Source organism: Asterias amurensis, chromosome 3 (genome assembly GCF_032118995.1).
Source record: "Asterias amurensis chromosome 3, ASM3211899v1".
In the NCBI taxonomy this organism is placed as follows: domain Eukaryota; kingdom Metazoa; phylum Echinodermata; class Asteroidea; order Forcipulatida; family Asteriidae; genus Asterias; species Asterias amurensis.
In genome coordinates, this window is record NC_092650.1 from 2,667,742 (window position 1) to 2,682,687 (window position 14,946).

Genomic DNA, 14,946 nt, shown 5'->3' on the forward strand with positions numbered 1-14,946 from the left:
TAGGGGCTTTTTCCGAATCTTACGTGATGCTGTCGAACACGTATAACCGTCCGATTCATAAAACAAAATTAGTGAATGCCTACCAGCGAATCTTTTTTGTGTAATAATCCGACCCTGTTAACCCAGGTCCTCATGCTACAAATAAAAATAAAATAAGTTTGCGGTGAGTTCAAATTGAAGAAATCATGGCCTGTTTGATTAAAAGTACTTAGCAGCCATCTTGGACAAAAAAAACCTCATCCTCCTCTTTTTGGAAAAATCCGGACGATCAACTGGTATTTTTTTTATTTGGCCTAAAAGTGCTCAATGGAATAATATGTACAGAGTACATGTACAACAGCAGGGCTCTAAACAGTTAGATCTGGAATTTCTCTGCGTTATAAAAATATGTTTGCATTACAACAACACCTCGATTGAACAACACTATCACCAAACCGCTGTGTGCAACTCCACACTTACTCACATCAAAAAACATGTTTTTGATTACAAGTCCAAATACTATAAATTGTTATCTCTGCATGTCAAATTTCAAAACCAATTGACAGACAAACTTGGCCCGACTTTCCACCAAAATCCTCGCCGCAGCTACTCGCTGTGTAACAAGATTTTTTCTTTCTAGAAAAAAAAAAATGTTAGTATTCATAGCATTCCACAAGAGAGGAGGCACGCAATGCGCTCGGAGCCTGGGCTTGGCCAATTTATGGTAACACGACACCTCAGGATACACAGTGCAAAAACAACTGGCCCGCTTAAATTGAATTTGTCTGCTCTGGACCCCGGCCCCGTCCTCCTCCAGAGGAACATGGGGAGCGAGGGAGAATTAAGACTCGTTTGCGAAACCGATTGAAGGACTCAAACTGGAGGAAAATTCAATTTTCACCGCTAACATGTGTAGCCCCATGTGGTTGGGCGTCTCAGTGTGGAAGGAGTGTGGGAAAGTGTGATGGAATCTTATGATAAGGAAACCATGCTGGTTCCGTGGGGTCAGAGTCTAAAAACCAAAGTGGAGTCTTGGATAGCGTCATCCTGCAAATACACCAAGTACTACTCCAATGGTTTAGAGGCAGTGGACACTATTGGTAATTACTCAAAATAATTGTCATCATAACACCTTTCTTGGTTACGAATAACAGGGAGAGGTTGATAGTATGTATCGATGTGAGTAACAGCTCCCTCTGAAGTAACCTAGTTTTTGAGAAAGAAGCAATTTTCCACGAATTTGATTTCAAGAACTCAGATTTAGAATTTGAGGTCTCAAAATCAAGCATCTGAAGAATTGAAAGCACACAACTGGTTTTTTTTTTCTTTCATTATTATCTCGCAACTTCGATGAATGATTGAGCTCAAATTTTCACAGGTTTTTTAGTTTATGCATGTTTAACTAAAGCTTGAATCTAACTGGAGCTATTTTTATCTCTCATGTTCAAATTGGCTTATAAGAATTGTCAATATTCTTTGAGTTGAAACGTTAACTGAAGTTGTTTTATTTAGTTTAAATCAGTTATATGCAGTGGGCTCTAACAAGATAACTGGTATCACTGGTAACCAGAGACGAGGTTTAAATCTTGCAAACACACCAAATTATCGGTTTTACTCAGTCTTCAATCTAAGTGATGCTATTTTTATCCTTCGTGTTCCATTGGGCTTAATAAGAATTGTCAATATTCTTTGAATTGTAATGTTTAAAAGCAAAGTTGTTTTATTTAATCTAAATCAGTTATCAGTGGGTTCTACTAGCGTGATCACTGGTGTCCCAGTTTAAATCCGTTATACAGTGGGCTATACAAACATGATCCCTTGAAACACAGAAACACATTTAAAGGCAATTGACACTATTTGTAATTGTCAAAGACCAGTCTTCTCACTTGGTGTATCTCAACATATGCATAGAATAACAAACCTGTGAAAATTTGAGCTCATCAATCGGTCGTCGAAGTTGCGAGATATTAATGAAAGAAAAAAACAACTCTTGTCACATGAAGTTGTGTGCTTTCAGATGCCTGATTTTGAGACCTCAAATTCTAAATCTGAGGTCTCAAAATCAAATTTGTGGAAAATTACTTTCTCGAAAACTACATTACTTCAGAGGGAGCCGCTTCTCACAATGTTTTATACTATCAACCTCTCCCCATTACTCGTAATTAAGAAAGGTTTGATAATCATAATTATTTTTAAGTAACTCCCAATAGTATCCAATGTCTTGAGAGTACCAGTAATATGACAACAGATAAGATGTATCCTCATCTTAATGTTGAAACCCATAATAATTACTGTAAAGAGAACAAAAGGTACGACTTGATCTACATGTACCTTCCTGCATCAATCTCGTGTCTTATTAGCGATTTTGTTGTCGACTCGAAACCATCACAAAATTCAAATTCATCGCACACCTACTGAAATAATTGACAGAACACGTGTTCAAGTAGTTTTCTTGTTTAAAGAATTATACTTGGGAGTCAGTTTACATGAGTTTATATACCCTGCAGGGCTGTGTGTACTTCTGTGGACAACAGAGGGCGCTAGTCACTTTTCACTTTCTAGCTCACTGTGAAGGATTTTCATTCTGTAATGTTTTGTTCTCTGACAATTTGAATTGGAGTTCAACTACAATCTTTCAAAAAAAAATGACTTACTTGTTTTGGACCAATGCCAAACTCAGTTATCACAAACAAATCTTCCCCTTTTTTTTTTTACTTTAGATAATTAAACCATGACCATTGATTCACCACCTATATTATCAATTGGCTTTGCCTAATAAAAAGCACAAGTTGTAGTCAAAAGATGATAATATTAATCATTTGGTTTGGGGGTGAAAAGGAATTTATTAGAAAAATTACTCGCTAATTTAAAAAGCTAATTTCTTTTAAAGGGAAGGTACACCATAGGTAATTACTTCGAAAAATTAGGGTCCATAAAAACCTCCTTGGTAAAAAGCACTGTCAGCTGTTCATAGTGTATAAGATTTTGAGAAACGATTCGTCTCTAATGAATGTTTTTGAGAGGGGGGTTTAAAAACATTTCAATCCGAGAAAAGTTTTTGCATGATTGTGTTTTCCAGTTACAGATAATTCTTCCCGGCTGGACATCCCTCCACATTCAGCGCTAGCCAGGGTTGTAGCTAGACCAATTTTCGTGGTGGGCAGTGAATCAAATTTTGTTGGAAGTCTACTGGGGGCAAGGAGATCAACAAAATGTTCATGTTTAACAATGGGGCCATTATTGCTGAAGTGGGGCCAGGTTCCCAAACTGTTCGTGGTATGGGGCCATGCTATAAGTTGAATGGCCTTTGGATTGTGTTCTTTCTCACTCCTTATTATTAGCTGTGTCTCAGATCAATGCAAAGTGGACAATATTTGAAATCTGTGCTGGGCGGCATAATGTATTTTTTTCTCAGAGTGCTGGGCAAAACTTGTGAGTCCTGGGCAGGCCCGCCCAGCACCGCCCACCATTGCTACAACACTGGCGCTATCACAGAAACACTATACCATCTTTTGAAATGAAACTTTCTTAGGTCAGTTCTGTTGTAACATCTATATAACATCTACATTTATGTAGGATAGAAATAAAACAATCAAACTATTCCAAAACCAAAGGTACACTTTGCTTTTCAAAACCTGTTAAATAAGAAATAAGAAAATAAATTGAATCACAGCCCCCCCCCCCCCCTCAAAACAAAAAATAAACTGAAACTGTTTAAAAATAAACTGTAAAATAAACTGAAACTGTTTTCTTTATTGAGTTTTACTTGGTAAGAAATGGATTGACATTCAAACGGATCTTACCAACACTTTTCATATGCACATACAGCCACCCTGGTGCCATTATACCTGTAATAACAATTCAAACTTTGAACTGCGTGCACGCAGTAGAAACAAGCAATTTATCATCCGCTAATCATATCATGTCATGACTCAAGAGAATCGACAAACTGTGGGTTTGAAGTCCAAGCTTGGACCTTGCCCCTTTACACTGATACAGGTTCAGATACACTCTGATCAAGCACATCAAGCTACTACAGAACTCCCTCTACATCGTTTGTGTACTGTGGATACAATGAAGTACTTTGTACAAAACAAACAAAGGACTTAAGGGGGGGGGAAAAGTTTTGTTGAATATTCATACTGAATGATGTGAGCCTACATCTGGCATGTTTGGTGACATTAGTAGAGCACTTCTAAATGCAGTAGCTGTGTACATTTGTATATGTTCACCTGTGTACTTAGTACTTCGGTGGTAGTCGGTAGGGTGAGGGGCAGGCCTGATACTTCACGGAGGCAACAAAGGCGATTGCCTCCGTGTCCCCTGGTCATTGCCTTGGTGCCCTTGAAATGCTCCAGTACAAATTTGCAATTTCATCATAGGGTGCCCTTTACCAAGAAGAAAATGCCTTGGTGCCCTTGCCCTTTCAAAAACGAAGCATACAGCCCTGGAGGGGGTTACTACACTAGCTTTAGTGTAGGGTTTAAATGGCTGAGCGATTTAGAGCATCAAATACAACTTCCAATGGTTTAGTTAACAGGGTGTGGGTTCGAATCTTGGTCGTGACACTTGGGATAGGGTGAAAATCTAATGAATTTGCAGGCCTGATACATCACGGAGGCAACGAAGGCGATTGCCTCCGTGTCCCCTGGTCATTGCCTTGGTGCCCTTGAAATACTCCAGTACAAATTTGCAATTTCATCATAGGGTGCCCTTTACCAAGAAGAAAATGCCTTGGTGCCCTTTCCCTTTTAAAAATGAAGCATACAGCCCTGAATTTGATCTTAGTTCCAAAAAAGAGTTGAGTGATAATTATTATTACTAGCCTATTATTTGTTCTTACTTTTTTTTTGGGGGGGGGGAGGGAGGGAGGGTTTAACAAAACAGACTTCCTGTTAAAAACGGATAAATAACATCTCTGTCCACTAGTTGTGTTTTACAGAGTACCAGTATTTGTCCAAATGGTAAAACTCAGGTTATTTACTGTGTGTTAGGATATATCACGCACTGATAAAAATGTGTGAAGCATTACAGGACTAAATAATAGCTAGTAATTTTTCTTGTTTATCTTTGATCTTTACACCTAGATATATATTTTAGCGAACCCCAACGATGAGCTTGAGGTTGCTCGAACCCTGCCCTTCACAGATCTCTGATTCCCAAGTGGTTAAGTCTCAAGTCATGTTCAATCCAGACTAAGTCTCAGCTACACCACTTTATTACTACACAGTAATTATCGCTTCACCTGTTTCAATATGACTCTACGTCTCTGATTAAAGGCATAGGAAAACTTTTGGTAATTGTCAAAGACCAGTATTCTCACTTGGTGTCCCCCAACATATCCATAAAATAACAAATCTGTGAAAATTTAGACTCAATTGGTCATCGAAGTTGAAAGAGAACACTGAGACAAAAAGCACCCTTGTTGTAGAAATTTGTGTGCTTTCAGATCCTTTAAAAAATTGTTTAATATTTGAGTGAGAAGTTACCTTTATCTCAAAAACTACGTTACTTCAGAGGGTGCCTGCCGTTTCTCACAATGTTTTATCACCAACAGCTCTCCATTGCTCGTTATCAAGTAAGTTATTATCCCAACAATTATTTTGAGTAATAGCCAATAGTGTCCACTGCCTTTAAAACAGACCATACAGACTATACCTAGTACATCCACGAGTAATATAAAATCAATTTGCGTCTAGTCAAATGTCAGCCTAGATTACACTGAAAGCCCCGACTCTACATCAAAAGATACGCCTTGATTTTTAACGATGAGTTAGTACCACTTGGATCAATAAACTGTGGTGGACTCAAGGGGGAAATTAAATAAGAATAGACAATTCACTTCTCATCAAAAGAATAAGGTGGCTCTCCATCAAGCATTCAATTGAACCTTGTCAAACTAGGAAGAGGCAGCAATAATAACAATATTGATCCTGACATTTACATGTACATATTGTATACATGTAGCCTAATTGAAACAAGCAGTTCAAAGGGGAGGGACATTGGAGAGCAGTGGGGCAATTGGGAGGGGGGGCGTTGACAACAGCATGGCTTTAAAGGGCTAACCATTAGTGCTTGGCGAATAGTGAAATTTTGATAATCGGATACCGCTGGCCAACTAACCGAAATTAACCGGATATTTTAATAGTTTTTTCGCCGCTAGAGGGCGCTATTTATAAATTTAAAAATAAAAACAATGTTTTTCTTGACGCTAGAGGGCGCTGTTCGTTTGTGAATGAGATCTTTTGGGCGGATTGATATTAGTTTTAGACAGTGTCACTCGGTTCATTCATAAAAATAACCGGATCTAATTTAAAGATGGCGATTTGCTTTTTCTTTTGATGGTGATTGACTCAACGTCGTGAAGGAAAACTTTTGAAATCTTTGAACAAACTACGTCAGAAGTGTCATTGTTTTAGCTCTTCACGGAGGTGAGCATAATTAAATACTTAATTTATGCTGTTTTATGCTGTCTTTCATAAGGATTCAGAAATAACAATCCTATCAGTTGTCGCCCGACGTCCGCGGATATTCAGATATTAAAGAATATCCAGTTACTTGGTTGTAATTACAGAACTATCTGGTTTATAAATAGGTATTCGCACCCTATGCGGATATCCGATTAAGAAAAAAAAGGCATTCGCGGTTACAGATAGGAAAACCTATTCGCCATTAACCGGATATTCAAATAATTCAGAGAATTCCTTACTCCACTTTACATGTGCCCTTGCACAATGGGACTTCTGGACGGTCCTTTTCAGGGTTCTTCCCAGTTGTGCGCATGCTCAGACCCGCAGGAGAAAGGATAGTTATGTCTGCTGCCCCCAGCGTCTCTTAATGTCTCCTATTCCCTGCACAAAAATAGCCACGGTGCAAGATGCTTTGCCAAATCCATAGAAGCATAGAACATGGTGCCTGTAAGCAAAGTTTAGTAGTGTCACATAGTATTAGATGTGAACTTCGTGATATGTGCATCAGGATAAACCATGTTATCCCTCCCTAGTTAAGTAACAGATCATGCCGCGGATTTAATTACGGTAAGATGACACATTTTCAAACAAAGACCTTTTTCAATGCATCCTCTTCAACGTTTCAAGTACAGTGTATAATTAGTCGTCAAAATAACCTACTGCACCCACAGCACTTGCCATGGTGCCCTGTCCCTTTGCACTGGTGCCCTCTGCAAGTTCCATTACAAATTTACATTTTCCTCATAGAAGTGCCTCTTTATCAAAGGAAATTGCTGTGCCGCTGAATTTTGTAGGCCCTAACATATCTAGCTAATGTGGAGTGTCAACAGCACATTCATTTTCAAACAAATCAAAAGAAAAACCCTTTCTCACAAGTAATCTTTAATATAATGTCCCAGACTTCATTTTTAAATAAATCAAAATAAAAACCCTTTCTCACAAGTAATCTTTAATATAATGTCTCACACTCACAAGGTCCTAGTACTTAGAACATGGTATACATTACAGTCCTCCACACTCCCAAGTATTCTACATGAATAATAAATGCCAAGCTTGTATTCAATGCGTCCACTTTAACATTCCAAGTACAATGTATGATATGCAGCCAATGTGGTGAATCAAAATCACCACACTCATGTTCTACTAAATTAAAATAAAAATCCTTTCTCACAATTTGTAGACTACCAAGGTCCCGGTACTATGAAATAACAGTCCTCCAACACACCCCAGTATCCTACAAGATGTACATGTACAGTAAATACCCAGCTTGTATTCTGCCCACAAGCAAGGTGTAATCGAGCTGGGTATTATCCAAGCACCGAGACAAGGTTAATCCTACTTTGAAGGTGGTTTTTACAGCCCGATTCATAGCGCTAAGATATCAGATTGCAGCTACCCCCCCCCCCCCCCCACTTCACTGGAGGAGAGACTCCATTGCAATATGACTTAGTCATCTACATATCCTATAATAAATCTATGAGTCACATTAAACGATCCTGTATTTACCATGGCTTGAGGGCACACTACTGCAAAAGCTACATAGCGCTCCATCTATGTATTTTATTAACCAGCATAAAAATATGACCACTGAGTGTGTAAGGAAAGACAATTAATATTAGCTGTTAATTTGAACAGATGTTTAAGGCAGATTCCAGCAGCTTTGTTCCCTGTACTGAACTCTCTTTTGAACTCTTTGCCCGGGGCATGTTTCCCTCCATCCTACAATCTAGACTGTTTTAAGAGGAATATCAATTCCTGCCTTCAGCTCCCCTGAGTAACTGTCATCTTTTAAACGAGTGTCTCCTTTTAAAAGCTTCTTACCAACAGTGGCTTTACTCTTTGTATTGGGTGAACTTGCATTTATAATAAAAAATAGTACGGTATTGTATCAAAAAGTGATTTATGACAAATAAAATAATAGGGACAACAAATGCCATTTTAAATCTGAACTGCTCATAGGATCATGTACTTATTTAAAACAAAATAGGAATCCTCATATTGATAAAAAAAAAATATAGTAGAAATAATTCAGTGCAGTACTAAATAAAACCTGTTTTAAATCCTTTCCCAAGTGTATAATTGAAATGTCAAAGTTAACATTTCAAGATACACCAAATTGAAAACTAAGGACATTTAAGTAATTAACTTTGTTGCTTACTGTACATAAAGTTAAAGGTGTGTAAGTGTCGAGCTCTACAATCCGTCTTTACTTCAATTTTTTGAATTATTGAATTAAACGATATTTAACGGGGGTGACACATCAAGAACAGCTGATAATTGGGAGCTCTCGCATAAATATAAAAATACATCAAAGATTAAGTACAAAAAAGTGACAAGACTTGGCAGAAGTTCTGTAAAAAGGGAAATTACTTACTAAAAATGAACACTAGGCCTAAACATAAAAACACAAATGGACGAAATTAAACAGCTAACTACACAAAAAGTCTAAGATTAAAATATATAAAATAAAGGATACTTCCTGGAGGCAGACCACAAGTTATTTATAAGCCAAAAGCCCGGGCAAAACACAAGAAAGCAAAGACATAATTGAACAAGTTTTACGAAATAACTCACCAAGTTCAAGATTTCTAAATAGACGTTCTCCACTAGTAGGTGATATCAAGACATGATCTCATTCAAAACACATCTTATCGATATCCTCAAAGACTCCAAGATGCATACATGCGTCTTAAGAATGAAAGATATTTCTAACTCGACTGCATACATAATGTATTTTATCAGACATTATGAATGCACCATATGCAATATTAACAGGCGATCATAAAGTAACATGCCTTAACTAATCCTTACATGATTTTTGAGTGAGGATTTCCGACTATCCTGCAGCTTTCTGCCGCTGTATTCCAAGATGCGACCAGACAAAAATGGCCAAAAGCCTTTGGCAGTTCCTGAGCGTGACGTTGACATGACAGCATTACTTCAAATGGGAGTCACCCACAGCAATCGCCCACTCATTATATAAAAGGTTACGTACAGGTATTAACATGTCTGTTGTAACTTGACATCACTCTAGAATTCCTTCACTGACGGAATCATACCACAGCGCTTCTAAGACTAAGTCCTCCATTATCATAAGACTCCCTGAAATATCTTATTCTCTCGTCCCAATGAAGTTGAAATACAAGGGTATAAAGATCAAGGAAATATTTCCCATTCAGGCATGGTATTTCATCTTCAAAAGGGCAAGGCCATTTTCATTTTGCAAAGGGCACTTCCATTGGAATATCTTTAAAGTAAATGGGAAGCTTTTAAAGGGGCACCAAGGCCAATACCAGGGACAATAGAGGCCATGGCCTTCGAGTCCTGCATGTAATTCCAGGCCTGCCCATTTATATTTCCTCATATTCGACTTTGAATACATTCAACGAGATTTGAGGGACCGCACAGCGATTCATAAATGTATGCATGTAATCAGCTATGTACATCATGGTCTATGTGTGTAATAATAATAACAACAAATTCTTATATAGCGCATTTCACAATAAACCGTATCAATGCGCTTTACATTAGTCCCCTGGTCATTGGGCCAATAAACATCCATTTAATCTTTCTCAGCTCCCATTAGGGAGTATACAGCCCGAGCTGCCGTGGCGCTCCGAAAGCTTTTCATTCACAATATCAACCTCTACCCTCGCAGGTACATATTTATACCCCTGTGTGAAGAGAAGCAATTATAGTAAAGTATCTTACTCAAGGAAACAAGTGTCACGACCGGGATTCGAACCCTCACTCCTGTGACTTAGCACCAGAACTTGAATTTGATGCTCTTAACCACTCGGCACTCTACATTATTATGTATATTTCTCACGGTACAAAATGTAAGACTGCACATCTGTCAGCCCCTGGGTTCCCCTCTGAGTCCACTTTACTTTAAAGCTAAAGCCAAGAAAAACATCACAACTGTCAGTAAAACTAAAAAAGATATGATGTTTGACTGACATCTGTAATGTGTTATGTTTCAGACCTTAAAATAACCCACGGCAGATGCTTTTGCTGTGGTGCCCTTTGCAAAGTTGCAATGCAAATTTTAATTTTCCTCATAAAAGTGCCCCTTACCAGAAGAAAATTGCTGTGCCCCTTCAAGAGCCAAATTAAAGGCCGGCAGCCACTGATAAAAGTTTGTTAAATCAGGTTTTCACAACTAAAAAATGCCAGTCAGAATAAAAAGTTGGTACTATTAAAATTACTTTACAGCAAAAAAAAAAAAGTTTTCTTTTTAAGGTGTTATCAACTTTACAAATTTAATGAAATCTTGTTGCCATTTTTTGCTAACAGTAAACAAAAAGCATCTAGCAGCTTGGCTAGCTCGGTGGTCTAGCCGTAAGACATCTGCTCTTGCAATGCAAAGGTCGTGGGTTGGAACCCCACCAGAGTGATTTGCCTAAGTAGATTTCTTTTTCATAGAACTTGAGAAACAATGCTTAGAGACACTGGACACTATCGATAATTGTCAAAGACCAGTCTTCTCACTTGGTGTACCTCAACATATACATAAAATAATAAACCTGTGAAAACTTGAGTGCAATTGGTTGTCGAAGTTGCGAGATAATAATGAAAGAAAAAACACCCGTGTCACACAAAGTTGTGTGTTTTCAGATGCTCGATTGCAAGAACTCAAAATCTAATTCTGAGGTCTCGAAATCAAATTCGTGGAAAATTACTTCTTTCTCGAAAACTATGTTAATTCAGAGGGAGCCGTTTCTCACAATGTTTCATACTATCAACAGCTCCCCATTACATGTTACCAAGTAAGGTTTTATGCTAATAATTATTTTGAGTAATTACCAATAGTGTCCACTGCCTTTAATACACATTGGTGTACGGGTAAAAACCGGGTTGGAAAAACCTCTAAGGAAGAAAATACACAGTGAGTACTAGAAGCATGTGACATTCATGTTGCTAGACCCGTGGTCGTTTGTTCTAAAAATACCACGATATCGAAGACTCTATCTACTCCTCCACAGGGAATACCAAGCAATTATCTTGCTACAAAATCAAGGGGAAAATAACACCGGCTGAAGAAAAGCAAGAAGCCTACAGTACGTCATTTAAAGTCAAGATGATCTTCAAAGTCTTGGTGCAACGACGAATGCCAATGTCTCATTATTTGTTATCAGTGAAGCATAAGGCTAATCAGTGGGAGTCATGAACCAAACATAGATGCGACTAAGGGGTTATTAACGCAACTCTGTGACGACGTGTGGTCCAGCGAGGAAACAAATCCATGCTCATTAATGTAGGACTAGACTCAAGATGAGATAGCCTGAACATCTGACGTCACACTTCGAGGCTCGTGAATTACGCCTGATATCAGCCTTGAGCCTACAACAATCTCCGTCCAAAGTCACCTTTGAGCTCGTACTCATTTCACATGAAGATTCGCAGTCAAATCCTACGTACATATAAGCAACATTACTTGCATGTGTACAGCAGGCTAATATGCTCCGTTGTTGAAAGGGCAAGGACGCCAAGGCATTTCCTCCTTGGGCACCTTAGGAGGAAATTGTAAATTTATACTGCCAAAACACTTCAAGGCACCAAGGCATAATAATTTAAGTCTCAGTTTTAACCTGAAAAACAATTGTTTTCTCATTGAGACGAAAATCATCTTTGTGACATTGTTCTACTCATTTCTCTAAAAAATACATCATCTCCTCAGCAAGTACGTAGGCTAATATTTTAAGGGAAGCGGGCATTCTACCATCATTATCTTCAAACTGTGTAAGTTTAATTTAAATCTGTGGACACTGGTTTTGTGTCCTAGAAAGAGTACCTAAATCCTTTAAGTTAAATGATTACTTGACGAAAGAATGTTTCAATGGTTTTCTCAACTTATCCACTAAATTAACTTTAGCAGCTTGTCTTGTATCCCGCACAAAGAAACCAGATCACATCACTTCCGTTCTGCACTCCTTACACTGGCTCCCTTTATCTCAAAGGATCCAATATAAAGTTCTTCCTCTTGCATACAAAGTTAAATAATGCCCTAGCCCCTAAATATATCTCTGAATTACTTATTCCTAAAAAGCAACCATCGTCTCGTGTTCTTCGATCAACGTCTACCACCCACATATAATTCAACACTGGTCCTACCCCCTCGCACTTGCTTATGAAAACGCTCCTTTTCAATTGCCACACCCACTCTCTGGAAAAACCTTCCTGTCCACATCCGTGCCTCCACTACACTGGACTTATTCAAGACTGAACTCAAAACCCACTTATTTAGATCAATCTACATGTTATGTAAGAATGTTTTAAAAGCTATATCATCTCACTTCAAATGTACACTTATGATCACTAGAGCAAGCTAGTCGAAACGTTGAGACCAATCCAAGAAGTGACTCCGCGGTAGTACAGTAAATTACGATCATACATGTATGTAAGCTAAAGTAGTAGTCCCAGCAAATTTTCTAAACCTTACGCCTTGGTAGTAGTTAAAAAGCAGGACAGTTCTTTTCAGAACTGAGAAGTCTCCTGAACATCTGATAAATCTACTCTGGTAGAATAAAGAAAGAGAGTTCTCCAAGAACAAACTCTACCTGGCAAGTAGATACACATGGTGTTTCCGCAAACCAAATATATATTTACACTTACTTTGTTATTGCCATTATATTATATTGTTTCACTGCATAGAAACCCTATATTAAGTGCTAAGCTCCACCACCTACATTTAACAGAAGATTCCCACATTAAATGTGGCCAAGACTAAAAGATGGTTTCCCTTGTGTTTCTGGTCCAAGGCAGTATACTTTTTTACAGGTTTCCTCAGACTTTTACATGCCTGATACTTCACGGAGGAAATCGCCTCCTGGTCAATGAAATGCTCCAGTAGAAATTTACAATTTCCTCCACCGGTGAGAGTCATTACTAACAAAATAGTCTGAAACTTGGATACTGATTCAAAGGTATGTTGAAATGATGGCATTTCTGCCGTTTGGTAACCAGTCTGAACAATCTCGTCCCTGTTCCTCAAAAGGTGGGTGCCCTTTACCAAAGAAAAAAGCACAAAGCAAACAGGCCTGCTTTCAGGCTACGGCGGCGATTCTTTTACTTTTGAGGCATTTACATAAATTGGTAAACGACTACCAAAAACTTACTTGGTGAATCTAAGAAATGATTCATGCATGATTTAATTCATGCATCCAGAGATGCGTTTGGCATCTGCTGTCACTTTGCTAAATGTGGATTAGGCCTGGAATTTAACGAAGGCCACACGGAGACCATGCCCTCCGTTGCCCAGGTCTTAGCCTTAGTGCCCTTTTAAATGTTCCCATAGACTTTATAGTGTTTCCAACTGAATTGCCATTTTCAAAATGAATGGCCTTGCCTTCTCAAAGATGAAATTCCAGTCCTGGTGGATGGGATGGGGTCAACTTTATTGTGAAAATACAGTGACCGTTTTTTGCTCTAATCTCAGGAGGTAGACATTGTGCGTAGTTAAGACTTTCATGTGACTCTCATTGTGTTTTCCTTTATAATGTTGACAAAAACTAATCTATGGCCCAACCTTTAAATGAAATTATTTATCTTTACTGAGTTATGCTGTGATGCAAGAATACGGGTAATCCATTAAAAATTTTGGATCAGTTGCACACGCCAGCTTTGAAATGGTGGGTATGTCGTCTTCCAGCTTTGAGTTGTCTTTGACTCAACACTCCGTATCGAATCTGCTGACTAGCTGTCGAAATTGTACGTGTTTGACCATTTCGCCCTGAATCGATTGAAGCAAGTCGTAACCCTCCGGCTACGCCGTCGGCAGGAGGGTTTCGTTATCGCAACTAGCGCTCGACAAGTTTCTTGTTGAACAAATGTTAACTACAAAATTAGGCCTACCCAACAATTTACATACATACATTTAAAATAAAAAAAAGTCAAAAGAACCAGTGTGTAGCAGTTACCCTCATAATTATTTTAAACGTTTGTTTGGCTGGCATGGCTATGATCATGATGGCTGGCTGGGCATACTGGCTGGCATTTGAAACTCTGGTCCGGAGTTTCACAAATTTTCTCATTCAAATTTTTCTTGTTTATCATTTATACAAATTAAAGTTGTTATCCACAAATGCTATTTATAACACTTGGTTAAACACCTGAAGTTATTCCACGAAAATAAAGCGACTGGCAGAAAATACTAGGTTTATTTCAACAAGGTGGTTTTAGGTCGACTTGACTCGGTAACGAAAACATCGCGCTCGCCCACTGCCACGGCACACGGCAATGTGGTCAGCCTCCACTCGGTCCAGTGCACGGGCGAAGAATGGCGTTTCAAAACTGGTTTATATCTAGAGTTTTAAACAACAAATAAACAAAAATAAATACTCACAGTCTTGTGAATCGTCGTCGAAGTTCTGAGATAGATAGTTGAGGTCTGTAAATTAAAAGAGAAATTGGTAAATAAGCGAAGAATTTCAGCGTTTCAGCGGAAGGGATTTTACACATTTCATCTGTCACTCACCCGCCATGTTGAAATGATAAC

General features: G+C 38.5%; 1 protein-coding gene across 1 annotated transcript in view; it reads right to left on the bottom strand.

Annotated features, from left to right (window-relative positions):
* Nucleotides 1-14,928, bottom strand: part of LOC139934632 (serine/threonine-protein phosphatase 4 regulatory subunit 1-like) — a 73,202-nt gene extending 58,274 nt beyond the window's left edge. The window contains exon 1 of the mRNA XM_071928931.1: nucleotides 14,794-14,928. The gene's annotated coding sequence lies outside the window, so the exon portion shown is untranslated. The remainder of the gene's footprint in view (nucleotides 1-14,793) is intronic.
* Between the last annotated feature and the right edge of the window lie 18 nt (nucleotides 14,929-14,946).